Below are 15,749 nucleotides of genomic sequence, written 5' to 3'. Positions count from 1 at the left end.
AGGTTTTTCTTTTTTTAGTGTTGGGAATTGAACACAGGGCCTTAAATGTGATAGTCAAGTGGTCTACCACTGTCCTATACCTTAGTCCTGTTTAACATTTTTTTTAAAAAAGATAATTTCCCCAAATTTGTCTCTGACTGCTATATTCACCCTTTATTTTTGTCCATCATCTTTTAGTTCATTCAGACATGATAGGTATTTTATTAAACATAGGTTCTCCGAGATATCACACGTAGAATTTCTGACTTGCTTTAATCTGCATTTGTTGCTTCCTGAATGAGCTGTCCCCCTTTCATTTTGGGGGTCTCCTGTTCTCTTCATCCTGAGGAATCCCTTCCCTTCTTTCCTGAGGTGAATCCCATTTCTTTCTCCTTTTTGCTTTACTTCTTCATTTTGGTGGAGCACTTCTTTCAGTAGTTTTCTCAGAAAGGCGGCACAGGATGAACCTTCTAATGACTTGTGTGTTTAAAAATGTCTCTCATTTATCTCCACACTTAATTAGCTTTTTGGTAGGGTTCACTTCTGGGTTAGAAATTGTTTTCCTTTACAATTTTGAAGGTATTACTTTTTTTCGTCAACCACTAACGTTTCTGTTTTTAAGCCTGAAGTATCTGCTTAATGAGCCTTAGTATGTACCTTTTTTTTTTTTCACCCCTCTGTGAAATCTTTTAGATCTTTTCTTCCTTTCAAGAATTCTGAAATTTTCATTGATGGGATTTGACTTAATCCTATTTTTATCCTCTGTTCTGGTCTTTCTCATAGATCTTTCTTTAGTTATGGGAAATTATTAGAAATTATTTCTTTGATGATTTTCTTTCCACCATTTCCCCTTTCTCTCTGGTTGGAATCCTTATTGTATAGATGCTGGATATTTTACATAATTATCTTTTGAATATTTTCTTCCCTATGACTCATTTCTTTGTTTTTTTTTTCTTTTTTTGCTTTCATGTTTGGTAGATGTTTTTGACGTCATTGTTCATTCAGTCCTTCATTTAGCTTTTCAGTTCTCTGATTACAATTTTAATTTCCAAGATTTCTTTCATATTTTCTAATTATTCCCCAAGCAGGATTTTTGCATTATGGCAGTGATATCTCCTTTCCTCTCTCTGAGGATATTAATGGCAGTTTTTGTCTTATTCTAGGTTTTTACCTTTCTGCACAGCATTTGTTTCATCAACTTACTTTTTTCCTATTTGCCTGTTATTCATGTCTGAGGACTTTTTGCATCAGCCATCTTTTGCTCTCTGCTCATATTTAACTATGGTAAGCCACACAACTATTTGGGAGCCGTGTGTGTGTGTGTGTGTGTGTGTGTGTGTGTGTGTGTGTGTGTATGCATACATGTTGTTTGCAGTATAAGGTTATCAGCTTGGGCTACTTTATGAGAGAATTCTTAATGTTGCTTGACTGCGTCTTCACCACCATCACTCCTGACCTGATGCTGGGAAGGTCATAGAGCAGAAGGACCTGCCCAATTTTCTAATATCTTTCCTGGAGAATATGATTGCCGTTCTTTTGATAGTCTGTGTGGAAATAAAGCTGGAATCTCAGCACTCAGATAACGAACTGTTCGGTTAGTACTCTCTTCCTAAATTCTTCCTGATGCCTACGTATTTAGAGATCTTGGTTTTATTCATTCTTCAGGATGAACTTCTGGTTTTCTTTCAGGATTGGTTTGATACTTTCCTAGCTATGTGGGTTGGGGGAGGAGACCTGGGGGTGTGACTACTTTTTCAAAGTCTTTTTTTTTTTTTTTTAATGAAAAGTTTCAAAACATATACTATAGTAGAGAAAGGAGTATAAAGAATCACTGTCTTCCTAATACCCAGCTTGAATATCTGGCAAGCTTCTACTCCTTACCTTTACTCCTAAAGCACCCTCCTAGTGTTCTGCCCTGCCTCCGCCTGCCAGAGGCACCACCCCCCCTGACATCTGGGGTTCCTTCAGCGACTGCTATGTATTTCCTCATTTGTTCGCTCTCCCCACAACTACCTGTGGAGCCTGCTTCCTTGGTTAGCCTAATGAAGTTAGCACTTTTCTTTTTGCTCTTCAGCTTTCAGTTTTTTTTTTTTTATTGCTACTGTCTTTTCTTTCGTTTTCTTTGCCATGTTTGTTTTGCCACAAATTATATTCTGTGACTGACACCTGAGATTTTTAATATACTCTGCCTGACAATTTATTTCCCCAATTCTTTGATGTGCTGATCTTTCATATCTCATTTCTCTCTTCCTATTCTCCTAGAAACTCTGCCTGAACTCCTGATTATGAGCTGAGGGCCCCTCTCTGCCCTGATTTTATCTCTGACTTTATCTCACCAGAGCACTTATCCCATTATAAGTAACTTCTTGGAGACCCAGATACACATTCCTAGCACACATTATACATGCAGGAAAGCGTTATGCAGCATGTGACAGAAATAATCAAATTTTCTCTACCAACTTATTTAAAAATCCTTAGAACAACTCTAGGTCCTGTGATTATTTCCAATTTATATGAAGAAAACAGAGAGACCCTCGTATGCAATAGGTTGCCCAAGTTCAAGTGGAGGAAGAGCCAGAAATGGAGCTCATGTTGCCTGCTTCTAGAATCTGGCAGGTAGTAGGTGTTTCACATCCAGTTGTGCAAGAAACAAGCACATTTATTCCATTTGTTGTATGAGAGAGTTCCCATGCAGGCCCAGTGCACTGGTAGTCGGGAAGCCCTGTGGAAGCCCTTCACCAGGAGCACTTCTGTTATATCTTGAGGCACTGGTTACATCCAAGCTGTGAGGGAAGGCTGAAGTCACTGCTGTTCCTAACTACAAATACTCCTCTGCTGCCTGCCCTCCGGACACCCAGAGAAGAGATCCTCAGAATCATAACACAGTGTATCTATGCCAATTATTTTATCCATTCATCTATTGAAGGGCATCTAGGTTGGTTCCACAGTTTAGCTATTGTGAATTGTGCTGCTATAAACATTGATGTGGCTGTGTCCCTGTAGTATGCTGTCTTTAAGTCTTTTGGGTATAGACCCAGGAGAGGGATAGCTGGGTCAAATGGTGGTTTCATTCCCAATTTACAATGGAATATCACTCAGCAATAAATGAGAATAAAATCATGGCATTTGCAGATAAATGGTTGTAGTTAAAGAATATAATGCTAAGTGAAGTTAGCCAATCCCAAAAAAACAAATGCTGAATGTCTTCTTTGATATAAGGAAGCTGATTCATAGTGGGATTCAGAGGGGGAACATGGGAGGAATAGAAAAACTCTAGATAGAGCAGAGGGGTGGGAAGGGAAGGGAGGGGGCATGGGGTTATTAATGATGGTGGAATGTGATGATCATTATTATCCAAAGTACATGTATGAAAACACAAATTAGTGTGAATGTACTTTCTATATAACCAGAGATATGAAAAATTGTGCTCTATATACAAATTAAAAAAAAAGAATCATAACGCAGTAGCCTCACAAAGTCTGCTCAGATGCAGTCTGAGTTTAATCCTCATCTGGATTTTATCCTTTCCAGAGCCTATCAGTGTGCCTGGTATTTAGTAGGGTTCTCGGTGTATGTTAGGGGTTGGTGTAAATCACTTGGCAAGTCAGATCAATTGAATGATCAATCCCGTAATCACCAAGTGACAAGGTAGGAGGCATTTTAGCCCACCTCATACCTGGGTCTCAGCATTTAAAAAGTTATGAGGTCAGATCTTGCCTTTTACTCCTGTTCTTCTTAAGTGTCAATCTTCCTTATCCTCCCACAAGTCTCAAATGTCTGGTGTCCAATGCCACTTTTCTGTGAGTGACCATCGTCCCAAGACGCCTCCCCTGCAATATCTTTTTTTGCAGATCAGTTAACTAGTATTTATATAGTTTTAAAAAAGTCTATGGACTGCCTCTCAATGCAATGAAGCTGGAGTTTGACATGAAACTAGTTTCTCTGCTTTACCAATTTCTTTCTGGGTTCTTGTCTCACAAGTCTGAAGAATAAAATCCACAGATAATAAATAGAAGGCAGAAGCGAACACATTAGGATTTATTTTAGTGAAAATAAAAGAGAGAGAGATCTCCCACAAGGTGAGAGGGGGAACTGATAGTAAGCTTTCCACTTAAATGTTCTAGTCTAGGGGCTTTGATAGCCTCTGGGTAGGGGGATTGATCAAAATCCCTGCTAAACGGTTATGGGGAAAGCGTTGTCCCAGGAGAGTAGTGAGCTGAAGCTCCAAACTGTGGTTCTTGTGTTCCAGCGAAAGGAAGTTTAAAGTCAGACACGGAAAGTCCTGCAAGAGACTTTTATTGTAAGTGAAAATAAACTGGAAGTCAAGGGAGAGTAGGGTGAAAGCAGGGTGAGGATCAAGCCGAGAGCGCTCTCAAGGGACAGTGGGGGCCTGTCTCCAAGCAGAGAAGGACCAAGGGACCCGTGCTGTCTCCAAGATCATTGCCCTTTCACAGTTGTCTTGTGAATTGGGAACCACCGGACGCACTCTTTGCTAATCAGGTGTTCGACTCTTTCTGCACACCGGGTGGTGGAGTAGTTACTTACTTACTTATTTTAACCTTAGTCGGTCCCTTTCTGGAACTCTCCTGGTGACCATCCTCTTCAGGGGAGCTTCCACAACAAGTCCATCCTCTGTCCACGTGGGCACTGGGGTCAGCCACCGGTCAGAGGTTACCTTACTGCACTGCGCCACTAAAGAATGCCCCCTTCTGAGATGGAGGAGACGCAACCCTGAGTTTTTTCCTGAACTTTATGGGCCCTGTCAAGAATTAGCTCCATAAATCCTTCTTTCTTGATGTATTTCCCCATTAGCTCCTTTTACTTCTGTTTGTTTATCCTCCGGGTTTGTGTACCGGTGTTTCTCCTCAGGTTGTCTCTCTACAGGTTGTTTATTCATCTGCCTTGGCAGTAACTTACGACTTCAAGGGTAACTTAAAGTGAACCTGTGACTTAACTATCCATTCCACTGCTTTGCACTAACTATTACTTAACCGTGTTAAGACGACTGGTCAAGATCTATGCTAAATAGGTATGAAAAAAGTATCCAAGCTATGGCTCAGCCAGTGACCTTCTAATTGGCTGTGTCCCTTAGCCCTCCCCTGAGTTTGAATTTTCCGGTAACTTCCACTGGGGCCCACCCCGATTTCCACTTTCCCTGCTGTTCCAGGACAAAGGAGGTGAACCTCATGAAGTGGTCTTTATATCAGGGGGGAAAAATAGAACCCAAACTTAATTGGCCTGCATTACCCTGATTGCCTGATCATTAACTACTATTTTATTCACTAGAAATTAAATGATTAAAAAAAATGTGTGGCTCAGAGATGTTCTTTTTCAGAAAAAATATTTACTTTGTAGTTGTAGTTGGACACAATACCTTCATTTTAATGTGGTGCTGAGGATACAAACCCAGGGCCTCACATGTGCTAGGTGAGTGCTCTACCACTGAGCCACAACCCCAGCCCCTCAGAGATTTTCAAGTCCTTAATTCCCCTTGTGTGTTTTCTCCTGGGCATGGCTTTGTAAAAATCGCAGGAAGGTGTGACAATATCTCTGTCCTCTAGGAACTTAAAGTCTGGATGAGAAAATGGAAATTATACCAGTCAGAGCACAGATAGGAACGGAACTCTGGGAGGCTTTTGCAGTGATTTCTCTGGAAGGGGAACTGCAGCGTGAGTGAGAGTTGGGTGTGCACAGCAGGAAGGAATGTGCCCACAGAGCATCAACCAAGGATCAGACACTCAAGGGCTTCTTTATACTTGTCTTTTCTATCAGAATGTTAAGACCTTGCCTACTTTGGCCACCCTGTATTGCCAGTGCCTAGCACAGTGCTCAGCAGTTGTTGCACGAATGAATTGGGAGGATGAAGAGATGAAGGCAGATTTGTGAGACAAATCCTAAATCGATGCAGCCAATCTGGAAAGCAGTATGGAGATTCCTTGGGAAACTTGGAATGGAACCACCACTTGACCCAGCTATTCCATTCCTTGGTCTATACCCAGAGCACTTAAAAACAGCATACTACAGGGACACAGCCACATCAATGTTTATAGCAGCACAATTCACAGTAGCTAAACTGTGGAACCAACCCAGATGCCCTTCAGTAGATGAATGGATAGGGAAACTTTGGTATATATACACAATGGAATATTAGTCAACATCAAAAGAGAATAAAATCATGGCATTTGCAGGTAAATGGATGGAGTTGGAGAGTATGATGCTAAGTGAAGTATGCAAATCCCCCAAAACCAAAGGCCAAATGTTTTCTTTGAGGATGCTGACTCATAATGGTGATGGGGGCAGGGAATGAAGGAATGAAGGAACTTTAGATAAGGCCAAGGGGAGGGAGGGGAAGGGAAGGGGCAAGTGGGTAGGAATGGCAGGGTAATGGTGTCTATCTCATTCCACCAAGTACATGTATGAAGACACGAGTGGTGTGAAAACACTTTATGTACAACCAGTGACTTGAAAAATTGTGCTCTATATGTATAATATGAAATGAATTATATTCTGCCATCATGTATAACAAATTAGAATAAATAATTTCTAAAAAATCCTGAGTTTGAGCTGTACTTTTCTCCCCCAAGGATGTGTGTTCAGTTGCCCCAGGTGTAAGTAAATTATCCCATAAACTAGTCTAAAAAAAAAAAAAAATCCCTTCCTGCGGTGGCAGCCTCAGGTTCTGTGGTTCTAATCCCTGTGGAAGTGCTAATAGTTGCTAATGGCTTAATGTGGGATTCTTCCTAGAGCGGTTTGCATTTCCTAAAGATGCCTGCATCCCTAAGCAGTAGGATTATAGGCACTGTAACCAAAGCAAGTGGGGGAGATGATTGCTACAGCAGGGGACAGGTCTCCTTTCTCTACTCTGCCTAGACACCAGGGTCACCCAGGAATGACTTGGTCAGTTTATTGTCTTACCCCAGGGAGGGCGGAAGTGGAAGAGTTTCTTCTGGGCCCTTCTTGCTTCACTTCTCCTCCCTCTCCTTGCTGTCCCTTGTCTCAGAGTCAACCAATGGGTGTCTTACCCACTCAACCTTGGGGACCCTAAGTCACATTCTCTTAACTGGTCTGTCCTCTCTGGTTTCTGTTGGTCCTGGAGCTTTGCTTTAGCTCCTGGCTGCCATGTAAACCCCCAGGTTTGTAAGAAAATAGTGGGCCATTGGTCCTTGTGTGTGTGTGTGTGAGAGAGAGAGAGACAGAGAGAGAGAGAGAGAGAGAGCGCCCCAGGTTCACAGGCAGTGTGGGGTGAGGAGGGAAAGAGGAAGGAGGGATGGGGTATAGTGCATAAGCAGATCTTCTGGTTAATTGGCTCAGGGCTTTAGGCTCATTAGCATTTAGCATGGCTTCCTGGCCTCACCCGCAGTGTCCCAGCCACATTGTTCCTTCCTCTTTCTTCTCCCCGCAGGCCCTGGACTATCCGCCTCCCTCTCCACGAGGGCCCTCATACCCTGCCTGCATGCTCCAGTTCCCGCTGCTCCTCTCACTTGAAGGGTGCTGTGCCTGCTCCCCTATTACCACGCAATGGCACCCTTCAGATCTTGTCTTCTGGAAAGAATGGTTTGAGTCCAGAGACTTAGAAAACAGGCACAGAGAGTTGATTTGGTGTATGGAGTTACGCTTTCTAAGTGGTGGGTTTTAATTTGGTCTGGGAACCTCCCTCCTCGGGTATTATGTCTTTGGGGTGGTAACTACAGTTTTGGGGCCGTGGTTTAATGCACCTGTGCTGTTTCCGCCACGTGGGAAAGTTTGATATCTGAGTAAAACTTATGGGGGTTTAAAGCCATAAAGGAAATTGCAATGAATCGGGGGTCCCACAAAGGTCAGTGCCTCGGTGCTCCACATTGTAGTTATACATAATATTGGGGTTCACTTTGACATCATCATACATCTGTGGAATACAACTTGCTTCCTCTCAGTCCTAAGTACCTCCCCTTCCCCACTCCTCCTCTCTGCCCTCGTTCCCTTTCCTCGGCTCTGCTGTTCTTTCTTCTCTTTATAGTTTTTATTTTTTAATTAGTGCTTTATAAATATATAAAGGTAAAATTCATGGTGGTATATGCACATATGCACATAGCATAATTTGGCTAATTTCATCCCATTATTCCTCCCTTTTTCCATCCTTTCTTCCTCTCACTCCATCCCCTCAGTCCACTATCCCCCTTCTAGTTTCCCCCCTCCCTGCTCCTTTCCTCCTTATTTTGATCTAGCTTCCACATTTGAGAGCAAACACTCACAAGCTGATTTTCTGGTTTATACATTTAGCATGATGTTATCCATTTCTATCCATTTACCAGTAAATATCATAATTTTATTCTTCTCTGTGACTGATACTCCATTGTGTATATATCATAATTTTAATCTAAAATTATGTGTATTTATCATAATTTTACCACATTTTGTCTGTTCGTCTGTTGATGGGCAGCTGGTCTGGCTCCATAGCTTGGCTATTGTGAATTGTGCCACTATAAACATTGATCTTCCTGTATCAATCTATTGTGCTGATTTTAGCTCTTTAGGACAAACACCAAGGAGTGGGATAGCTGGATCATATGGTCGTTCCATTCCTAGTCTTTGGAGGAATCCTCATATTGCTTTTCAAAGTGGTTGTATTGATTTGCAGTCCCACCAACAATATATGAGTAGTTCTTTTTCCTCACATTCTCATCAGTGTTTGTTATTATTTGTATTCTAGACAACTGCCGTTCTGACTAGAGTAAGATGAAATCTCAATGTAGTTTTGATTCACATTCCCCTGATTGCTAGAGGTGTTGGATATTTTTTCACACATTTGTTGTCTACACATACTTAGAAGCTGGAAAAGGCACTTAAGCTGATTACCCCAGTTCTTCTAGTTTAAGAAGGAAGCACCTGACACTGAAGGAGGTGAGTTTGTGGGATTTCCCTCACCTGCCGTGGAGTGATCTTTCATCATTCAGGATGGGGTGAGCCCTGTTTTTCCTTCCCTCATCCCTCTGCTCCTGTCTCCGTATCTGCCTACTTATTTTAACATCTACATTGCCAAATTCCATGTACTGTAAGACTCTAGCTCTTTTCTGAAGTAGAGACCCGAGTGAAGCAAGGAGCAATCTGTATTATTATTATTTTTTTATTGGTTGTTCAAAACATTACAAAGCTCTTGACATATCATATTTCATACATTAGATTCAAGTGGATTATGAACTCCCATTTTTACCCCAAATACAGATTGCAGAATCACATCGGTTACACATCCACATTTTTACATAATGCCCTATTAGTAACTGTTGTATTCTGCTACCTTTCCTATCCTCTACTATCCTCCGAGCAATCTGTATGATGACTTAAGGGGAAGAGGTTCTGGGCAGACAGGACAGTCTTAGAGAGATACTGAATCTGGAGCCAGCTCAGTGGACTTGCAGACCAGCATGGACAATGGTCAGTGTCTGACTCACCATTGTTTTGTCCTCAGTAACGGTAAAATCTGGCCAAGTGAATCTTATTTCAAGATGTGAGAGGTTAGACCTTGAGTGGGAAGGGAGGTATTCACTGGGTGCTTTTAACAGGCAGCTCATATACATTTTCTCAATTACACTCATAAGAACCCAATGACGTAGATGTCATTCCCATTTTAGATAAAAGATAACAGTATTGTTGGAGCTTACTGATTTGCTCAAAGGTACCAAGCCAGTACCTGTGGAACCAGGATTATTATTTTTTTCAACATCGAGGCTTGCCCTTTATTAGGGCACACTTCCTGTGTCCCTTACATACAGATCAGACTCCATGCATCGAGTTTGTATCGAGATGGCTGTCAGTCTTTAAAGGGTTTCTTAAAATTCTTAGGTGCTTCTAACAGGTGTCATCTAGATGTACAGAAGGTATGAACTTGTGGCCACATGGCCCAGCTGTGGAGTCCTCCACCCTCACCAGCCTGTGCATAGACCCCAGTTCTCTGTGGTTCTAGGGGAGCTCTTGACAAGGGCCTGAAAGGCTGGGGCTTCCATCTCTGCTCAACTGCTTGTGTTGGATTCTCTGGTTCCACTGAAACCCTAGGGTTTATGCCCTACCTGCAAAATGAATTCCCTACCTAGTAATCTGATTAAAAACAACCATCAATAGCCACAACGGCTCTTTATGAGCACTTACTAGATAGCTATGAGGTCAGGAAGCCTTATGACAGATTTAAGGTAGATATGATCCACATCATCCCCATTTAACAGATAAGGAAAATGACACTCAGGTGGACTTATTCAAGGTCACACAGACATTAAATACAGTCTCTTAGGACACAGATGCAAATCTCCTGACAGCAAATCCCAGGTAAGGCCCAGCATGAATGGCCTTCAAGCCCTGCTCCTCCGCTGCATCCCCCACCCTCGCTCTGGACCAGCCACACCCGCACTGGCCTCCTTTTTATTCTCCAAAGTGCCTGGTTGTCTTCCACCCTGGATCTACCTTTGAGTAAGCTGTTCTCTGTGGATGTCATATGCCTTTCTTCCTCTGCTTGGCAAACATGTCCTGCCCATTCAATCAAGGTTTCTAAGGGAAGCATTTAGAAGTTTAAACACAGGCCCATCATTTCTTTGACAGTTTTCCTAGTCAGAATCTGGATGTGTTTATGATTTTTTGGCCTAGAGCCTGTTGGGAGTGATGCTGTGTAACGGCTGAGGCTGGGTTATAAGGCATTGTGCAGTCTCCACCTTGGTCGTTGGGACAGTTGTGCTCATGGCCCTAAGCTATTACATGGGAATGGTGGCTCTCCTGGACCCCAGGCTGCAGGACCATGACAACCTGCATGAGTGCATAGCCATGCGAGTGAGCCATCTTGAACAGTCAGATCCACCAGGGCTCAATGGACCGCCAATGAAACCCCCTTAGAGGGAATTCTCAGCTGAGCCTTTGCAGAATACCTAATTCATAAAATCACTACCAAATAAAATGGTTGTTTTAGATTGTTAAATTTTGGAACAATTTATAATATGGAAATAGAAATGTTGACAAAATTTTCCATGGTTGCTCCTCCCCCTTTAACCAACTCAGGCTCCTTTTAGGATATTCATGCAGAACTGAATTCATTCTCTTCAGAGCACTTTTACAGTTTACAGTTATATAAACAGGAGCATAAATTTTGGTTCTCTTTTACCCCACCACTTTGTAAGTCTCATGAAAAAAGTTTATGAGAAAACATTTGGCCTTTGGTTTTTTAGGATTGGCTTTTTTCACTTAACATGATATTCTCCAGCTCCATCCATAATTTCATTCTTCTTTAAGGCAGAGTAATATTCCATTGTGTTTATGTACCACCTTTTCTTTATCCATTTATCTGCTGAAGGGCACCTAGGTTGGTTCCATAGTTTAGCTATTGTGAGTTGAGCTGCTATAAACATTGATGTGGTTGCATCACTGTAAATATGCTGATTTTAAGTCCTTTGAGTATAAACTGAGGAGAGGGATAACTGAGTCAAATGGTGGTTCCATTCCAAGTTTTCTAAGAAATCTCCATAGTGCTCTCCATAATTTTTGTAGTTTTGATTTGTATTTCTCCCTATGTACATATATGACTACCCAATCAGTGTGATTCTACTTCAAGTACCACAGAAGAATGAGAAATTATACTCCATTCATATGATGTATCAAAGTGCATTCTATTATCATGTATAACTAATTAGAACATATTTTTTAAAAAAGGGCCTGTGACTAATTTTGCTTGATAGTTGTATCATTTAGGAGTGAGTTGGCTATAAGTAATAGGATTTTACTTACAGTGGCTTAAACCTATGGGGTCTTGTATTTCTCACAAGACATAAAGGGTGGAAATGAACGACTATTGGTGTTGATTTATCTACTTAGCGAAACATGGAAGAACCCATTCTTTTTTGACCACACATTATATTTTCATCCCCAGACTTGCCTCTTCCTTGTTGCAAAATTGATGCCTCAGCTCCAGGCATTACATTTCCACTCAACATCCCAACAAGCAAAAAGTAGAAGGAGGAAAGAGATGTTTTTCTCCTCTCATGCAGATCTATTCCAGAAAGAAAGTATAAAGGACTTTACTTTATATCTTACTGATCAAAACTGATTTGTGTTATGCAGAAAAGAGGGGAACGAGAGGGCTTAAGAATGCTACCTTTAGAAAAGTCTGATTGCAAGCTTGGCCCTTGTCCAGCATCCAATAACTTGGTATTTGATTCATTCCCTAAAAGGGCAAGGGTTGGGGCTGTGGTAGTAGCTCAGTGGTAGAGCATTTGCCTAGTATGTCACTGGACTGGTTTGATCCTCAGCACTACATTAAGAAAAAAAAAAAAAAGGCAACTCCTAAATGGTTTGTACAGTCTGACTTGTTCTGAATACCTGCTTTCCTTCCTAAAGTCTGGAGTTTTGGTGTGCCCTAGCTATAGAATGCTGATATGATCAACTCTCCACATCCCACAGTAAAACCTCGAATTTTGAGTTCTAAATGGGCTTTCCTAGGCAGAAACAGAGTACATATGGCAATGATTTTTTTTTCTCTTGTGTCCCCTCTAGATAAAGATAGTATAAAGAAGTTGGCACATGGCTTTTCCTCTAGATTTCACCCATCTTTTCCTTCTGCTAATTCAATTGTAATGAATTTTAGCTGTTTGCATGATCATTGAAACCCCTCTGAAATCTGTGCTCACTGCTAGGTCCATAATAATCAAACAGGAATGGAGAGATCACAATGGCTAGCTTAGACCAATATAATTCATCCTTTTGACCTGGGGATGGCTCTTCTGCATCACCTGGGCACATGTTTGAGGTTCTGAGATTCATTGGGTAGGAGACTAGGTATGTTGGAGAGTGATGTTAAAGGCTAGACTAGCTCTTGGTGCATAGGAGGAATGTAGCCGGTATTCAGGCACACACGCGCACACACAAGTGCACACACAAGCGCACACACATGCACACACACACAAGAGAATGGGGCAGAGGCAGATTTTGGCCTTAAGTATCATTTATGGCAAAGCTTAGCTCTCCTCTCTGTTCCATGTTGCCACCCCACCTCCCCTTTGCCTTCTCTCCTTGCCGTGCTGTTGGAGGGATGGCACAGAAGCCTTTAAACAGGACCACGCACTACACAGATGGGAAGGTTTTCTGTATTCTCCAGGCAATGGCATGAGGCACGTTGTCCATTTGGAAGGTGGGTGAACCAGCGTCTGTTCCTACCCCATCTGCTGTTGTGTCTGCAGTGCAGATTTTGGAAACCCTGTCGGGTTGCTTTGGATGGGAGTTTTAGTCTGTTTTCTTCAACAATTCCTGTAGCGAGCCAAAATAATTTCATTTTGAGAGTGCTTGCTTTGTATTTTAACTCTTTCCATATGAGGCAAAATGAGGATCTTGTGGGCCATGGTCGTGGGATGCTGGGGATATTGTCCAGCAGAGACAGATGTGAAGACGAGGTACAGCGAGTCACCCTAGGGCTGAAAGGAGGGTGAAGGGGATCCTGCCCCAGGGAGGGGCCTTCTGTGTGTGATATCTGGCTACAGGACACCAGCACTAAACCTAGCCCAGCACTCACAGGAGGTTACTGTGGCTTTTTGCAAATTTATTGTGTCTTCTGCCAATGCTGTGTGTGTGTGTGTGTGTGTGTGTGTGTGTGTGTGTGTTTAGGAATGAAAAAGATGACATCATTTTGTTTTATTGAATATCAATTTGAAGAATGGCCTTAGATTTAAACCAATCCAAGACTTTGATTTACTGAGAGAGAAACTAAGGTTCAGAGGGGAAGGGACACATCTCATGTCACAAGGCAAAGCAGTGACAGAGCCAGGATGAGGAGTCTTTTCTGTTGACTCTTAGCTTTCTCTGTATGCCAGAGTGGATGGTAAAAGTATTCCTCCAAATTTATTTATGTAGATCCTGTGACTGTAAGGCATTTTCAGAGGTAGATCTGTATTTTGATCCTAAGGAAACTGAGATGAGGAGTGGAGGGTAAGAGAAGTTACTAGAATTTGAGCTCGGTCCCTCTACCTCTGAGCATTTGCTTTTGATACCACTCTGGACAGTGGAATTCCATCAATGATAACCAACATTTATGACCACTACTCTCAGTTCGGAAGCTTTGGGCTGCTGAGAATGGAAACTTGACTTGTTTTAAATAATAGGGATTTATTTCTTCATGTATCAAGAGCAATAATCTAGCACTTGCTTCGGCAGCACATATACTAAAATTGGAACAATACAGGGAATATTAACATGGCCCCTGTACAAGAATGACATGCAAATTCATGAAGTGTTCAATATTTTTTACTATGGAACCAACCTAGGTACCCTTCAACAGATGAATGGATAAAGAAAATATGGTATACATACACAATAGAATATTACTCAGTTGTAAAAAAGAATGAAATTATGGCATTTGCTGGTAAATGGATGGAACTGGAGGCTTGCTGGGAGCCATCAGTCAAGTAGGTATGACAAATTCCTTGCCAGCTTACTCCCATGCTGTCTAGTGGAAGGACTTCTGAAAGGTGACCTTGCTCAAGGACCAGGGCAGGATCCGTGTTTAGGGTGTTCCCCCTTTAGAATAGGGCAGTTTAGCATAATAGGAGAGTAGGGTGTTTCCCCTTTAGAATAGGGCGGTTTAGTAATAGGAGATTAGGGTGTTCCTCTTTTGGAATAGGGCGTATCCTGCTGCTGAGTTCCTCTTGAGTGCTTAGGGTCAGACAGTATATTTTGGGAGACAGAAGCCCATGGGAGTGGATTTGGGAGAGAGTGGATTAGGGCAGAGTGTGGATTTGGGAAGAGAACGTGGATTCCCCCAGAACGTGTTTGTAGACGGCCGGTGTGAGTTCGGGAATAAAGAATTGCTGTTTGAATCTACAAGCTGTGTGGAGACTCGTGATTTGTGCCCAGCCGAGAGACTGCGGCAGAGGCTATCATGCTAAGTGAAATAAGCCAGTCCCAAAGAACCAAAGGCCAAATATTCTCTCTGATATGTGGATACTGACTTGTAATAGATAAGGGGGAGAAGGGAGGAATGGAATTTCACTGGATTGGATAAGAGGAGGGGAGGGAGAATGGGAATGAGAAAGACAGTAGAATGAATCCAACATAACTTTCCTGTATTCATATATGAATGCATGACCAGTATAACTCCACATCATGTACAACCATAAGAACAAATTAAAAAATTTTAAAAAGAATACAAGAGAAACATGAAAAAAGCAATAACCTGGGAATAGAGCAGCCCCAGTGTTGAAGGATTTGGTGGCTTAGTGACATCATCACAGGTGTCAATTCTCTATTCCTTTACTCTGTCCATGGGGACTTCCTTTGTGATTACAGGTTGCTTTAAATTAGCGTATGACCCTAATGACCAAGAGGCTCATATGTAACTTATTCATCTTTTAATCATAGAAACTTTTTCAAGGAGTTACCCTGAAAGAGTTCCAGTCTCAGTAGGCAAGACTGGACCCCATGACAATTCTTGAGCAACCTGTGGTAAGCAGAAAGGACTGCCAGACCATTTGGACCCATCAAGATGAATGCCCTGGGACAATGTGGCAGGGTCAGCTGCTGCTGAGTAACACATTCAGAGACGTGAAGGGACATGCCCAAGTTTGCATGGCTAGAAAGCGGCCAAGAACGGACCAAGACCCAGATCTGCCTGACTTCTCCAGCAATGCTCCTAGCCATTACAGACAGCCACCTTCCATTCTCTTTCTCCTTCCCAGTCCCTTCCCCATCGGTACCTTTTGCCAAAATCCCAGCCTGCATGCCTAGGTTGCTTTGGCTGGTGATTGTGGGATCCTCTCCTTGCCAGGTCAATG

The 15,749-nt window shown here is 42.2% G+C and overlaps 1 non-coding gene across 1 annotated transcript; it reads left to right on the top strand.

The window, feature by feature from the left end:
- Window positions 1-14,121: 14,121 nt before the first annotated feature.
- On the top strand, window positions 14,122-14,224 carry LOC143400630 (U6 spliceosomal RNA). The gene has a single exon (XR_013091528.1). It is a non-coding gene; the product is annotated as a U6 spliceosomal RNA (small nuclear RNA).
- The last annotated feature ends 1,525 nt before the right edge of the window (window positions 14,225-15,749 follow it).

This window comes from Callospermophilus lateralis, chromosome 5, assembly GCF_048772815.1.
Source record: "Callospermophilus lateralis isolate mCalLat2 chromosome 5, mCalLat2.hap1, whole genome shotgun sequence".
NCBI classification, from domain to species: Eukaryota; Metazoa; Chordata; class Mammalia; order Rodentia; family Sciuridae; genus Callospermophilus; species Callospermophilus lateralis.
The sequence above is the reverse complement of the archived record's forward strand: the minus strand, read 5'-3'. Positions and strand labels throughout refer to the sequence as shown.